Genomic DNA, 15557 nt, shown 5'->3' with positions numbered 1-15557 from the left:
AACATTACTAAGAAAATTTTCTTTGCCAGAGCTCATAAAAACCCCATTAAAGATTAGTTTTGAAGTTTGATTAAATGTTTACAAAGATTCTTGATAAAAGCTTAAAATGCATTTTCATTTAGCCATTAAAAAAGCAAATAGTATTTATTATACATTAAGCACTACAATGCCCTGAGGTTTCTGCTTAGAGCTCTCACATGCAAATGCAACTGATAAAATGAATATGACTTGTTAGCTGAGGAAGAAGCATTAGATAGGGAAATGTTTCATCCTCCCTGGGATGCAACACCGTATCATGCTTCTGCTGTTTTAGATACTTATGAGTAATTGGTTCCTGGCAGGATGATGTTTAATTAGCACCAAAGACATCCACTCGTTTTACAAACTGAATAATGCAAACAGCACAGGTAACCTTACACATGGAGCACCATAAAGGTGGTTTCTTCATTGCACAGTAACAGAGAGTCAAGGACAAAAGCAGATGTAGATGCTGCGTCCCCACAGTCAGGGCCAAATTCAAGACCATGAGGAGACTGTGTCCTGTTACTTAACAATGTTGTTTCACCAGCATTTTAATAGCACTGACTCACACCACTGCACTTCCTTGAATACCTAAAACTACTTCAAAGGAGGTTGTAGCAAAGGTGGGGCTGGTCTCTTTTCCACAGTAACAAGCAACAGGACTTGAGGAAGTGGCTTCAAGTTGTACCGGCTACTTAGACTGGATATTAAGGAAAAACACTGTCCCCAAAAGGACTGACAAGCATTGCAACAGGCTGCCCAGGGAAGTGGTGGAGTCACCATCCATGGAGGTATTTAAAAGATGTCTAAATGAGGCATTCGGGGATGTGGCTTACTGACAAACTTGGAAGAGCTGGACCCAATTAACTTAGCAGGCTTTCTGACAAACACTTGTACGAATCTATATCCACAGGCAGCATTTCAGAGAAGATGACATGCTGGAGGTGAGAAGCCCATCAGCCACAGCATGCCTCTGAAATGCTCCTGCATGTGAAACAGAAGTCTCCTTGTAAAGTATAAAATGTAATTAGGTGGAAAGCATACTGCCTTCACTATTCTCTCAGATGAAAACAGAAGATGAAAGCTTGTGCAAAGGTACACAGTTTTTCACAACAGAAAGGAAAAGCATTAGGCCTATACTGCCACAGCTACTGTGCATGTTAAACATATCACTTACAGAGATACCACCTTTCTACCCTGTTTTGTGGAGGAGTGCATAACCACCTTCCCAGCTTCAGAGACTGAACACTTGGGAATGCTACTGCATTCCCTGCTTGCAGCTCTGACACCAGAGGGCAGGTGAGCCTGTGCCCACAAACATACAAAGACAGGAGGCAGCAGCTCAGAAGGGACAGGCCCATTTCAAGGCTGCTGATGCGTTAGTGCACAAGTAGCAATGATTATTCAGAGTACCAAATTTCATTCAGCCACATGACACTTACATGTAGGCAAGAGCAGAAATCTCTCTCACAGAGCAAAAAAGTCAGAACATTTGCTTGAAACACCACGTGAGGGGACCACAGCATTTTGCCGTAGCCAGACCTCTACTGTTTTTATTACTAAACCTACCAAAGACACTAATCTTCCGACTTTACAACAAAATACATACCACAATTAAGACCTTCCCTTAGGCAAGATGTGTGCAATTTTGAATTCCCTACACAGCATCCTCAAGGATAAAATTATTAAGGAACTACATGTAGGAAGGGCTGTCTGTACAAGGCTTAACAAGTTTAATGTTCACAGCAGCAAACCATGCCTTTAATGGAACTTGGTGTCAGTTTTGTATGGGAGATAACTGAAGAAACAGAACTCATCTCATCTATGTAAAAAAATTGTGCTTAGCATTCCTTAAAATAAAACTGATTGTCAGAAAAGCTTAATTTTCTTTCAAAAAAGTTTTAAATATAAGTGGACATGAACCAACTGCAATCATGCCTAAATCAAAATTTAGACGTTTCATTATGCGTGCAAGGAAAAAAATATAGAAATGTGACACATTCATATTGATTTAGCTGGCCACAAGCATTTTGCTCAGTTTTCAGTACTGAATAGTAGCTAATGAATCTCTCCTGACTGACGATAATTTTATTTTAATTTTGAAATTACTCTTTAGCATTGAGGTTTCACTGCAAAAAATACCTTCACTTTGCTCTCTATGGTAAAGTTCGCAAAGTACATCTCAATAACTTGAAGTGCTCACTGAAGGTCTCTCTGCACGCAGATGCCAACAGAAAAAAACCCTACATTCTCCTCATTACTTGACCCTTATTTAATTTACCCCTCACACTTTCACCTTTTCCACACATAGAATGCCAAAGTCATTGAACAGTCAGGGTTGGAAGGGACCTTAAAGATGGCCTAGCCCAACACCACTGTCATGGGTAGAGACACCTGCCACAAGACCAGTTTGCTCAAAGCCCCATCCAAGCCAGCCTTGAACACTTCCCAGAATGGAACACCCACAACATCTCTGGGCAACCTGTTCCAGTGCCTCACTACCCTGACAGGACAGAATCTCTTCCTAATACATCATCTAAACCTAACCTGAAGTCTGAAGCTATTTCATACATGAGAAACAACTTAATTGCTCCTACACATCAGGTAATGTAACCTGCAGTAATGTTTGTCACTATAACTGAAAGCTTTTGCATTTTCAGTTCCTTTTTGAAGTTACTCAAGCTTTTTTCAATTATCTTGACTTCAAGAATATGTTATTCAAGCAAAGCCAGAACTCAAATCACCAGAGCAGTTCAGAGGCCTGCTACTTTAAGAAATCAGCATGTTTAACTGAAAACCACAACTGGTGATAGCTTTTAAAGACATCTGGTTTTCTGCATCAATAAAAAAATTTCTTAATACTTTTGTACTCTTCAAAACTTTTGCAATTCATTGTGTTCTGTGATTTCTCAATAACAGTATTTTCAAATTATTACAAATATTTTCATTAACACAAAGTTTTCAATTCACTTGCTTGTTTACATCAATGTTCAAATATCTTCACTGGTGACAGGATGAAATTAAGGTTTCATAAGTTATTAAGTAAATGTAGATGATTCCTTCCTAGAATATTCAGTAGAACAAAACCTAGTGCCTTAAAAGTAAAAATCAGCGGGAAACAATCATAAAGAGATATGACAACTAAAAGCATTTTAGAAAAGATATTTTAAACGTATAAAAAGGAAAGGACTCTTCTACCAAAAAGCTCAAGACCATGCTGTGCATTTTGGGGTTTTTTTGTTTTTGTTTTTTCTAGTGAAGCTCTAAAAAATTCATACTTTGTTGAGTTTTTTTAACTAAATCAGGTGTTCCATATATCTTTAAAAGCCCCATTATTGCCTGCTTGTAAAAAAAATACTCATTGACTTTCAGAAAAAATAGTAAGAACTATCACAGCTGAGGGTCCAACAATGCTGTGGGGTTGCTGGCTTCCCTAAACAAGTAGTTCTGAGGAAGACTGATTTCCAATAGACATAGTTCACTGTCGATTCACAATCTTGTTTACCCTGAAGTTGCAGCCAATGTTTTTTACCTACGTTCATTATAGCTATTCATACCCCTACATTACCTAGTTTGAACTACAGTCCCCTCCAAGGTTTCCACCTCAAGATGCTCATCCACATGGTAGCATTTTTCAGTTCTGCTTATCCTTCTGAATTTTCAGAGATTGCCCATGAATTCCTGTTACATGTCCTACCTGCCCCATTCAACCTGCCAGCCATACCAAAGGTGCATTAATGGTACTGTAAGCACAACAGAGATCAGCACATTCAGTGACAGCATGGGCATAAAAGTGAAATCCTAAGAGGGTTAAAATAAACAGAAAAAATAGAAAATCAGCCAGAACCACAACAAATCAACAGCAGTGTATGACTAGAAAGAAATCTTAAGTTCGAACAGGCCGTACAGCAGCAAGTAGGTAATTTGCAATAAGCACAAATGATAATTAGTCTCTCCTTTGGTTTGTAAGTCTACTGCAATCACATTTATCTAATTTTAACAGTGCTGCACTAAAACATCCTGTAACAAACGCTGTGAATGCCACCACCAATACAGAAGTCCAACTCTTGATTACTAAATCATGAGGTCTTTCACAAAACACAGGCATGTCTTCACAATTAGCAAAATTAGCCCACTCATCCAGCAGCTTCAAGGGACTCCCTGCAACTACCAAGAACTCCTAAGCCTAAGTCTGAATCTGAGTACCTTTTACAGGAAAACCAATGATATACAATACACATGCTGCTGTCAAGTGCAGATCCCTAATTTCCTCATGAAGGTTACTTAAGCATTTCATACAATCTTACATCGCTCTCAGCATTCTAGGCACGGAACATTCCCAAGTTGCTCAACATGCAAAATCTATTAATTGAACACTCCCAACCCAAATAGCTAGCTCAAGAATTAGATATGCAGATTCTTTAAGCAAACAAATTCTCAGTAACATTTCAGGGTTTCTGATCCCGAGTAAAGAATTCTTGCAGACTTTGGAATAAACAGCATCTATTGCAAGGCACTTGGTCTCCCCTCCAAGCAGTTGAAAATGAAAGGAATGTTGTTTATCATCCTAAAATAGCTCTCAGTTAAACACTAAAGTCATCACCATTGGTGAAAAAGAAAATTTCAGTCATATGGCATTTCAAGTTTATCTTTAAAAATTTATCTTTTAAAATATTGCCCATTACACTGGTTCTTCCTGCCACTGTATCTTCAGGCTTGACATGCATTTAAAATTCCTCTTCCCATGATTTCTCAATTTCTCAGTTTCATAAAAATATCTCACATCTCCTTGGAAACCTGAACACAGCACAACAAAAACGGCTGGCTCTAATGCTCAGAAGCAGGCTAGAAAAACAACTGCATTCCCTTGCTAGTTAGGATAGGGTCAACACTTCATTTCTCCTCACTAACATATCTCACAAGAAGATGCCTCTCTCTCCACCATTAAATTTCCTACTTGTCTTCTCAGCCACAGCCCCAGATCCTACCCACTTCCTCACTACTAACTTGCACTCACCTTGAGGTTTCATGAGTTTTCTAGGCATCTATGCAGAATATTGAAAGCTATTTAAGGAGGCTGGCAATGTCCAAGCAATACTTCACTAATACTCCCCCTGCAAAACTGGTATGAATGAAGTGAATAAAAGCCCCTTTTGCAGAGGTATTTTTAATCTTGATCTACATCAGCTGGTTTCTATACCAAGTGCTCTTAATTAGCACAAGGTACCCAAAAAACCCCCACAAGTTTCTATTGTGTTCCATGCACAGCTGTAGCTGCCACAACCACTGGCTTGGGAATTGCTGTTTAGATAATAAGGCTGCTGGCTGCTACCAAAACCCAGCATTTGACCACCCCAGTTTGAAAACCTTTTAAGAACTACTCTAGTTGCTGTAAGAAAAAAGGAAAGTACTGCTTCTCATATTGGATGTAGGATTTCTCAGGGAAGCATAAACATCCTCTGAGCCCACCAAAAGGGGCTCTGCCCCAGCCACATAACTGCCTGCACACAACCCAAGAATAATAAGCAGCATGGAAATATCAATATGAAGGGGGAAATCAAGAAGACTGAGATTTCCCCCGCCCCACCAAGATAGAAAACAGCACACAAAAGGTAGAGAAGAAGTTTCTCCCCAGAATACTGTAAGAACAAGAGATTATGTTCAGCCAAATGAAAACTGATAAGTTTACCATCAACAAAAAGGGCTGCCTCTTCATACCTCTACCTAGGGAACATAATGCTAAGGATATGGGACTGCAAGCCAAAAGTTTAGCAGCATTAAAGGGAAGCAAAGAGGATAAAATTATATTGTAACAAAAAAATATTTGAATAACAAAGAGCTAGAATAGATACCACAGTCTCTGAGTCTTTTGACACAAGTCAAACTAAAAGGATCACAGAGATACACCCCAGAGTATATTACTGTCATAACTGCCTATCGTAATTTTTTTTTTCTGCATCATCATCCCAAGCATCTGTTACTGCTCCTAATTAAAGAACAGATGGTCTGACCCACGACGGCAATTCCTATGACCCTATATTTATCAGCAGGTGGGGAAATTAAGTTTTGAGGTCTGAAGCAGCAAAGAAAGATTAAGAACAGACAGCTAAATAGATCTCAAAGCTATCTGGTATACACTTACTGAAAAAAATATTCTTGAAGATTTTGTACATGAATTGTCCATGGTCTCTGTACTGAGAAAAACTGGCTTCCACAAACTCCACTAGATGCAAACTTGACTTAACCCCAGAAAAGCAGACACTATGAAGATGGAGTCCTTTTTCATGTTCAACTAGTGAAAAGCACAGCTATTCCAGCTGTACAGCAAAATCTGTGGAAGTGAAAGTCAGCATATTGACATAAAAGTTAGAATTCATTTTCAGTATAACTTTCTAATAAGATCATTGCACACACCAGTGAACAAAACAAAGAAAACAATGTAGACAAAGGAAATAAAAAGCCTTAAACGGGTTAGGGTTGAAGGGTTTTTTGCCTATATGTTTTAAGGGTGGGTAAAAACACACACGTGAAAGCTGCATTCCCAAATCCGGTAAGAGATGGAGAAGACAGCTTGAAATAATTAATCTGCCCAAGAAGAGGATGTGAGTGAGACTGATACTGACCAATGAGGCAGAAGTAATTCATGAAAGAAAGTACAGTTCCTTAAGTGGTACAAAAGGGAACTTCCAGTATTATATGCCTGTAGGGTTTTGGGGTTTTTTAATACTCTATTGGAGAAAAACCTAACTGGATGAAAAGTTCTATGTTCATGAGTCACAGGAACTTCTGATGAGCCTACATTCTGAAAATGTGCAGGATCAAGCTCATTATGTCGCCAGGAAATAGTATTGTTGAACCAACATAAATGAAAATTTCCCTTTCCATGTAGGAACAGTGATGGGAACGAGCTAATACACATTCTTAAATTGAGCAACCTGTTGGAGACCAAAGGAACAAGGAAGCTGGCTACTGGGGCATTCTCTGTGAAGACAAGAAGGATGTTCCTCAGCCTAACTGTGAAGCAGGATTAATCTGGTAACAGCTGCCAGGCAAAATGAGAGGACTCCTCCCAGTCCATGCTAGCAAAGCACCTCCTCTAGAGCAAATACAGCACTTTGAGCATTTTAAATTAATCTTAACTTTCTCTAAATTAACAAGACAGAGGTGCCGATTTCTTGTATGTGGAGAATTTAATGAAAAAAGCTCCAGAAAATTGCTAAAAAGGAAAGCTTAAGTCTCAAACATATTCTTACATTGCAGATTTCCAAGATGGAGAAAGTAAGGCTCTTCTCATACCCATCACCTCTTCCCTTTGGAAACATGATCATCATTAAGCTGCATCACAGAAAAACTTCCCACAACTTCTTGCATTTGTTAGTTCATAAAAATTTCTGCACTTCAGACAGGAAGGTGGGCTCCAACACTCCATTCATAGTGTTTAATCCCATTTATCTGCCTTTAAAAAAAAAAAAAACAACAATTTTCACCACAATCTTGGAAATTATTTACAGATCCTATGGTTTTTAGACTGTCTATTAACAGAACCTGTAAATACAATACTGAAAGTTATTTTCCTCTTCCACTGCCATTTACCTTTTTAGTGCAATATAACAGTTATTATTCTCCAAACCACTATTCTCCTATTATTTTAAAACCTGAATTCTCCTAATATTTTAAAACCCACTTCTAACACAACTAGTAAGCTGTGAAATGCTGGACTTTCGTATAACTGTCACTCTGAAATGTACTCTGAACACAAGAAAAACTAGATGCGACTGATTTAAATCAGTCTCCCCATCACGTAGTTACCTGACACACTTAGGAGAGCTACAGCTTCTGTGTTGAGGGTGGTAACTCATCAGGGTGTCAGTTAAAAAGCACCATTCACCGAATCCTTGATCACTGAAGAATAACTTTCCTACTGCATATGTAAATTAAAACACCCCAACTAGAACAAAAATCCATTCCACTGTATGAAGCTAAGCATCTCCTTTGTGCATGTGTGATGGGGCAGGGGGAGGAACAAAACAAAGACAATAACATTTCACTTCAATCCATTAATTAATTTCTTTAATTGAAAAATAATCAAAGATACTCTTAAACATGGAAAAATTGACGTTGAAAAAACAAATAGAAATATTATCTCAAAGCACCTTAGGGGAAAGTGAGTTCAATACACACAAATGATAGCAATTGAATATATGAAATCATACTGTACTGACTTAGTTAAACCACTGCCAGCCCACATATGAATACTCTGATGTAAGGTTAAGACACTTCTCAATTTTTCTTTTTACCAGGAATATTTTTACTTCAGGACTGATCTCATTTTCTAAGTTGTAGGAAAAAAGACACTAGACATTCTAAAGTATTTCCTACACTGGATTTATGATTTGACATTTCACAGCATGGACACACAGCCCTGCACCTGGGCAAGCTGAAGAAGATAACTTGTTTCAAACCAACGGGTTGCCAACAAATTTCTGTATTAATCTAAATACATCTGCATTAAAGTACTGAATTGTTGGATAAAATTAGAAAAACAGGTCTAAGAATGCCACCTTTCTGAAATTAAGAAAATAATTCCAAGTGAGCTTTAAAAAAAAGTAAGCAAACTTAATGCATACTAACCAGAAAATTTTACTGAAATTCATAGAAAGGGAACTTTGTGAGAAAGGGAACTTCGTTGGGAAAAGGAAAAGCTGTGATTGCAGATTTCAAGAGTTCAGTGCAGTTATAAGAAATTAAAAAGCCCTGCAGCCATCACAGACTCCCCTTTGAACCCAAGTACCTGACATCAGACTACATTCTCCCCCCACAAAAGGTTTTCAAACTAACACTGTCTACCACAGTTCTTAAGTTACCTAGGACACAAGGAAGTACTATAGATGTAATCAAGGAAAATAAACACCTGAAAAAGGGAGAAAACAATAAGTATGCAGCATGTTCTTCCAGGCAATGCTTAAGAGCCTTAAAAATAAAATTAAAACAAAAAAATCCATACAGCTATACAATAACAAACTAACAAAAAGCAACATCACCCTCATTTATATATCTTCCATTTAGTATACAGATCACTGTGTGTAAATGGGATTGTGTCCTGTCCCTTCTGGGTTTTTTTGAAGGCTTTCAGAGGTTCTCCTCTTGCACAGACCCAATGAACTCTCAGTTAAAACATACTCTTATGTGAACAAAGTTGTGTGAATTTGCATTTGAAAATTCTTACTGCGTTCTAAATTTGCACTAGTCTCAAAGGGTAAATTTTACAGATGTTTTATATCACAGTTAAATATAAATATTGCTCAGGTGAATTGAGACAACATCTCTGTTTTAGCCTACATCTTACTGCATTTGCAATTTTAAAGGATGAAGCCTTTTATGGCTACATTTTTACTCATAAAATATTTAAAAGAAGTTCTCCAATTAAAATATTTTCCCTATGGATATGATAATTTTTAATGTGTACACATGAAAAGAGCTATGGTGATATGTTGACAGGCACCTGAAAGACACTGACAGCCAGTAGTCCTTCATTAAAAAAGAGCAAAAATTAATTTACAGTGATAATATACGAAAATATCCATAGAATGGGAATATTTGGATATACCTACTTAGAATCACTGCAAATCTGACTGCCATAATACAATGATGAAGTTGCTTTCATTTTCTGTAACATTTTAAAATGCTGCTGCCAAGGATCAGGGAGGCATATCGGGTGCAAATGTTCTTACTGACCCCCGCTTTGAGTGCTTGATATAAACCTCCCATATTCAATGTCTGCAAGTGTTAAACACAGCTGTAAGCACTGAAAGTCTAATGACAGACAAAGCAGATCCTCTCCAAAACTGAAAAGTTTCAAACCTTTATAGGAGGCTGATTGGGAAAAAATCTTACCAAAACAAACTTTAAAGTAGCACTTTTTATTGGCTGTTGTATAAATACCCTTCTGAAACATTATTTGTTACAAAAATACCTGCAAATTCCTACATTTTTTTTTAAACAAACTGTAACTGGATGATTAGATGAAACTGATGGTAAGAATTAAAACTGGGAAAACAAAATAGCTTTGGTACAAGTAAGTACAGATGTTAACATAAAAGAGGTGGAAGAAATAAGCTCTCAGTTTTTGTTGAATGCCCTTTAAAAAACTGTTTTGTAAAATCATCTCCTAGTTCAAGATCCTTCACATAAATTATTCCCTCTAGCTGTACATCTGAAAACCAGATCACTTGAAATACTGTGAAGTCTCTTTATAAAAATATGAGCAATTAAGCCAATAATTAATGCTTCAACTTCTGTGTCCCTTGTGGCACAGGTGGGTTGTTTTTCTCCAGATGGGACAAAAGGTCCATGGATTTGTGTGGGGCACTTCTATTTTTTGTAGGTTTCACATTGAAGGTTTATGCAATCTGTATTTGTCATTCATTCTACATACCAATAAAAGTCTGATGAGAATTTTAAAATTTCAATTATATAGAAAGCTATAAAGGTTAGAACTGGCTTATTTATGGTACCACAGATATGAGCACAAATTTCTTACACCTGCTTTCATAACCACAGGACAGTTCCCTCTCAAAGGATTGTTAGCACAGATAATCCTTTTTTTCCCTGTTTCAAGTAGTCTGCAAATGATTCTGATTTTTAGGGAGGCCACCTAGATGCAGTTTTTAACTATAGGTGCTCCACAAACTCTTCAAGTTTCTTTTTTCATACAGTTAGATTATAGTAGATGGAAATCCTTCCTATTAGAAGATGAGGCCCTGTTTTTAGTACAAGACAAACATTTCTTCACTCTTTTTCCACATGAAACTTAGTAGAAAGAACATTCACTATTCATTAAAAGAAAAACTCATTCACACAATTCTTTCCAAAGATTAGCACATGTACAAAACCACAACTGGGTAGAAGTCATTACTGAAAGGTAAGAACAAAAACAATACACAAGCACAGATGGTTCAATCCAAGCAAGAATGAATCCATTGCCACTGCAGTTCCCAACACCTTCACATTCAGACCTGTCTTCCCTGTCACAGCACAGGGGATGTAGGGCTGGTACTGACTTGTACCAGCCCTACATCCCCTCCCAGTTTAACAGCCCAACAGCCTTCTGCACCCCCTTTTTCTCCCCCACCCCAATCCCTGTAATGCCAGCTGAAGTAACCCTGGCTTGTTGTCTAACCCAACTCCCTCCTTCCAAATTCAGCCCTTCTCGTCTCTCGCTCCCCTTGCCTCAGCATGGCTTTTCCAGCTTTCACAATGAAGAAAGCTATAACCTGAAAAGGTAAAAGGGAAAAACCCTTCTCCAGTGCATGCTGCATGTCCTCAGCAGGCCCATCCCCTCACAAAGGAACTGCTCTTATTTCAGATAAACACTATTACTTTCAAGAGACCACAGAGGGGTCCTAGCAAGAAGACTCCTCCTGAGCATACAGCAATTAGGAGATACATACATCACAACACATGCATGCAAAAGCAAATAATTATGGTACTAGACACAGCTCTCACTTTTCCCTGGACTCCTTCAAGTCCAGGGAATTCAATACTTCATCTGAATAGTCCCCTAAAATGTGCTGCACCACAGGATTTCTGAGCATTATTTTACAACAGGAGAATACACAGCTGACTTCTACACTTCCATACGTTCCTGCCCTGCAAAACAGCATTGTGCGCGTGTCTCTGCTCTCAGGGTGTCTAAAGGCCTCCCCAGTGATCTACCCAATCTGTGTGAGGGACAAAAGAGACACTGGCATCTCTGAGGCCACAGAACGTGTGCTGGGGACCCACTCTGAGCCCAGAGCTGCAGTTTAACGTTACAGCTTCAGCCCAGCTGGCAGCTGGCCATTGCCAGGAACAGCGAGACTGAACCCTCCCATCTTCATATTCCCATCTTCTCTATTTCTGGCCTACAGTCATCTCCTCACATTACAGGCGCACACAGCTTCCAAACCAGCAGAACAAACTTTACTATATCCTAAAGATTTTAAGAATGCATGTATGCCTTCCAAGAAGGAGGAGAAAAAGCAAACATGAGCATACAGAAAAATCATGGCTCAACTAAACTGAAATGAACCTCCTTTAGAACCTTCAAAGGAATGTCCCCTTGCGAGGGCAAAATACATATAGGGGCTAATTTACCCCACAAATTCCTGTTGAATAGCTATTTGTGAAGGTGTTTATTTCCCTGAAAATGCATTTCTAAACTGGGGAGAAAACTCTCAGAATATCTCTTACTCAAGCTGAAGCAAGCCTTGTTACAAACATACATAATCCTTTATCCATACTGTACCATCTGACATTACACTATGACTTTCAGAATAAAGACAAAACACAATGTTTAAGGAATTGGTTAATGTATAGAATGTCTCCAGAATGTAAAACTCCGTATTTCTAGAAAAGCTGACAACTGGCCTTGACAGTATTCTTATCTGAAGAAACAAATCTACAGTTCAGCAGTCCCAGTAAATCCCTACTTCCACAATTTAATGTTAATAACAGATCTAAGTGAAAATAAAGGCCTCACTGGATGTCTATCTTCATAAACCAAGGTATTTGCACAGAAATGGATAATCCTATCCCTGTGAGGATGCAACTAGTTTGAGACTGCTGGAAAACAAAGTTAATAGGCTGCTTAAGTCCCTCCTTTTTCCTCCTCCTTAACATTTCTACGATAGAAAGCTAAATCAATCCCTTAACTCTTTTCCAGTATGATTCTTAAAATCCAGAATGGAGCTTTTGGCTTTCCTTCCAGTACTTATTCCCAAAACACAGCTGTAAAGTATAAAAATCAATTAATAATGTTTTGATACAAGACAGCTCATCCAGACACTAGACAGGACAGATTCACTATTCTCATCATTAAATAAAACATTCAGAAATGTCCAGAGACTTATTTTTCACAAATGTTGACAGAGACAAGTACTGCTTTTATCATCACTGTCTGAGTTTATAACAGAAGTATACTATTCATTTCAAATGACCAAATGAAAAAGAAAGTAGCTTCCCCTGAGCATCAATCATTATTCTCAATTATGAATCATGAAAACCATACTATGTACAAAAAGCATCCAGTTTTTAAACATTTGAGACTTCTCTTCACACCCACATTCCTATTAATGCATTCCACTAATTCATGTTTTTAATTTTATGTTCATAGAAAAATCTCCACTTACAGAAGAATGGTTCCTCTTGAAAATACCACAGGCATCTGAAGAAGGACACAGGTAATCTCTCTTCAAAGAAGCAGCAGCTAGTAAAACTGAAACAAAATATACAGATAAAATACTCTTGTTCAGAGTTAACTAATTCAAGACCTAAATAGCCAACGAGTTGGAGAATTATATTCCTGAAAAAAAGAACCTTCCATTGAGAACACCTGCCACAAAATCCCAGCAGTATCAAACTGCAGTACTTTCCTAGTACTAGTGGGATGGTCCAGGCCATCCAGAACTTTTTTAACCCAAACAAGTAATTATTTGCATTTTTTCTATCCTCAGAACCTCCTTTTGTTATTCATTGCTGCTTATAAATCACCTCCTCTCACCTCTCCTTCTCCTGCTCCCTGTGTAGCCCCTTTTTCTCTAGAACACTCTCTGGCTTTCACAGTCTTTGTTCCTCTCATCTGAGAGCTTGCCCTCTGTGTCCCAGCCTAGCATCTCCTCCATCCTTTCTGCCCCTCAGCCCCTGGTATTTGACTGAGCTGCCTCCTTGCAGTGCTGAGTGCTGGGTGCCAGCGCAGGCGGTACTGGCGATATCGCCCACATTGTCCCCGATTGTCCCTGCACCCCTGCTCCTCCGCGACAGCCTCGGCGCCGGAGGCTGCGACTGCAGCACGGGGCAGAGCTCAGGGGCCTCAGCACACCCTGCCAAGCCTCACCAGTGTTACAAACTGGGAGTGAGGCAAAACAAAGGTCCTTCACTAAACTTAGCTACTGGAACAGTAAACCTAAAATGAGTGTGTAAAATCTGCTCAAGCTAAAAATCTTTGACAACAAAAGCTTGAATTGGGATGGCTCCTTTACAGTACAACAGCCCCTCTCTAACTTGCAGGTGATGGGACTGCTAGAGCTACTCAACTAAACTGCAGAGTAAGCTAAATAAAATACTGGGCGTTTTTCCTGCACTGAAAATTCCAAAGCTGACTGATGAGTCAAGATATTGAGACTAACATTTCCAGAACGGTAGTTAAGACAAACCATCAGTCTGTGCAGACTTGACTTGCAACACTACAAGCTACAAACCTCAGAAAATTGAAAACTCACTGACAAGCAGCTCTGCCTTTGGCTCAGCAGGGAACATGGCTGTAGGCAGCCAATGCAAAATATGCTACTTCCATTCATGAGGCAGTGTCACTTAGAAAAGGATAAATTTTGGGTAGTATGGCATCTCAAACAAATTCCAACACAACAGCTTCAAAAGTTAACTGCAGGACAGTTTTTCCAAATGCATCAGAACCAGTACTGCAACACCAGCCATCATTAAATATTTGATTATCTGAACTACGAAAAACATCTAAGAGATGCCTTCTGTCTTTTAACAAGGCAATACAAGTGCATGTGCTGTGCCCTGCAGCTCACACTTCATGCACTCTCCTCTCCCACTATTCCTGGGTGGAAGATCCTGAAGCAACCATCAAATCAGCAGATGGGAAAAGCCTGGACCACCCCTTCCAAAAAGACATCAGTTTAAAACAATTCAGTGAAATAATGTGTAGGCCAAGCTCAAGATTTTTGTTTTCCCATTTGCAACTTCTATTGTGTAAGCTGCCTATTTTATCCTCCAGTGGCTTTCTGTTTTGGTTTTTAATTTTAAATCTGCTTGGGACTTTCAAGGAAACAGAACAACTACAACTACAATTTCAGTAGCACACTTAATTATTTCAACAGCTGTTCATAAGTGAGATTAATTCCATTAACAATGGGGAAAAAACATAAATAGAAAAGAAAAACCAACCTTCACTGAAAAAGGCAACTTTCTCCTAAAATCAGAAACAGAATTCTGTTGATTTAGGTCTAGCAATTTTTATTTTGAGCAGGTATCCTTAAACTTCCTTTCTAATGAAAACAGGCAAACTAATATAAAACTCTGATGCAGAACCACATGGTCAGTCCTCCAGCCATTTGGAATTATTTTCTACTTGTTTTGCACTTAAAATGCCTTCCCAGACATGATAGATTAAACAGAAGCTCTTGTGTCAAGCAGAAGTGATCACAAAACCTACAGAGAAAAAAACCACTAAACCAGATTGAATTTGCATCTGTTTGAATACCATTCTTCTTTAATGTCTTGAATTTACCAGTATAGTCTATATCACAGAAGTAAATAAAGGAAGAGATAGAGTACCATACTTCAGAGCTGAGATTTTGAGTGTTCTGTTAGACCTACATAATTGGCAGCACCAGCAAAGGACGCTCAGTGCTGCATCAGTAATTTACTAAGAAATTCGTCAAACAGCAATCATTTAGAAGAAAAGTCAGAGATTTCTGCTTCACCTCTGGTCTCCATGGCTTCAGTTCTCAGCACATGTAGCTGCATTATGG

At 38.6% G+C, this 15557-nt stretch overlaps 1 protein-coding gene across 4 annotated transcripts in view; it reads right to left on the bottom strand.

Moving 5' to 3' along the window:
- The window catches only part of SIPA1L1 (signal induced proliferation associated 1 like 1), a 200608-nt gene that overhangs the window by 105055 nt on the left and 79996 nt on the right, over positions 1-15557 (bottom strand). For 3 of the 4 annotated variants that reach the window (XM_005417549.2, XM_014310981.2, XM_031065724.1), the window contains exon 3: positions 13191-13276. The gene's annotated coding sequence lies outside the window, so the exon portion shown is untranslated. Of the gene's footprint in view, positions 1-7274; positions 7478-13190; positions 13277-15557 lie in introns of all 4 variants that reach the window. The other variant, XM_031065729.1, reaches the window with a different exon arrangement.

The sequence above is a fragment of the Geospiza fortis genome, unplaced genomic scaffold, assembly GCF_000277835.1.
Source record: "Geospiza fortis unplaced genomic scaffold, GeoFor_1.0 scaffold54, whole genome shotgun sequence".
Taxonomy (NCBI): Eukaryota; Metazoa; Chordata; class Aves; order Passeriformes; family Thraupidae; genus Geospiza; species Geospiza fortis.
Note: the sequence above shows the minus strand (reverse complement) of the source record. Positions and strands in the feature narration are given on the sequence as shown.